This window comes from Parambassis ranga, unplaced genomic scaffold (assembly GCF_900634625.1).
Source record: "Parambassis ranga unplaced genomic scaffold, fParRan2.1 scaffold_33_arrow_ctg1, whole genome shotgun sequence".
Classification (NCBI taxonomy): domain Eukaryota; kingdom Metazoa; phylum Chordata; class Actinopteri; family Ambassidae; genus Parambassis; species Parambassis ranga.
In genome coordinates this window covers 333079-334138 of record NW_021144803.1, presented here as the reverse complement: position 1 = coordinate 334138, position 1060 = coordinate 333079, and the positions used below count along the sequence as shown (strand labels likewise).

Here is a 1060-nt window from a genome sequence, read left to right as displayed (position 1 = left end):
GAATCTTCTAATACGTCAGACAAAAAGACATTTCCTGGGACACATCAGCTGAGTGTGTGTTTGTGCAGTGAAATACACTTGTTGTGAGGACTTGAATCAGTTTACTCCTCAAACATACTCCTGAAACTTCTCTAAGCTTAATGAACAATAAACACAGGTTCATGAAGCAGTGCTTCCAGCCAACAATCACACAGTTTAACACGTCTTTGTTTTGTGTGGTGTTGTCAGGCGGCAACCTTCGGGGTTCAAACTTGAAGCCCATGCGGAAGTGTCAAAACTTGTAATTCAGGCCGCAACCACTGGGGGCTGGCTCCAAAAGCGAGTCATTTCCCATAGACTCCCATGTTAAAATGTCCGACTTCACAGCAGGAATGAACATGTTTACAGCCTGGTACAAAAAAACATTCTGGTCTCAGATGATAGGTTCTCTTCTAGTGTCAATTGTATGGGGGTGAGTTTTTTTTATATAACTTACTCGTTTTAATTATATTCGGACTTAAAATTATGCATAATTATAGGAGTTGCCACTTGAGCAGCAGAAGGCTGACGTATAACAGCGCGAGTTTCCTGCTTTCACGATCGCCCGCCCCCAAAACTCCACTCGTGCTCCCCCTCTTTGTACATATTTGGAGTTTTTGGCGAACGTGATGCTTCCAACATGGCGGCTCCCACGAGCCTCAGAACGGCTCTTCAGAAACAAATGGGTGACATCACGGAAGCTCTGTCTATAGTTTTTACTCTCAATGGGTTTTGTCTTTCTTTAAAAGGAACCTCCTACAGATCTTTCAAGGCATGAATGGGAATTGAACACATGATCTTTGGTTTACAAGACCAACGCCTTACCACTTGGCCACCACGCCTTTTTCTTTTAACTTCTGAGTTGATCACTGATCATGATCAACACACACAACACAAAACAGCAGAAGTCTTGTGGTGATCCTACACTCAGAGAAACCACAACAGCATGCAGCTTTACCTTCAGGTCTAACAGCTGGGAGCTTTTTCCAGCATTATTCTGTCTCAGCATGATCATGGCTGACAGGACACACACATTTACATC

At 43.5% G+C, this 1060-nt stretch overlaps 1 non-coding gene across 1 annotated transcript; it reads right to left on the bottom strand.

Annotated features, from left to right (window-relative positions):
* Positions 1-788: 788 nt before the first annotated feature.
* On the bottom strand, positions 789-860 carry trnat-ugu (transfer RNA threonine (anticodon UGU)). The gene has a single exon. It is a non-coding gene; the product is annotated as a tRNA-Thr (tRNA).
* Positions 861-1060: the final 200 nt, after the last annotated feature.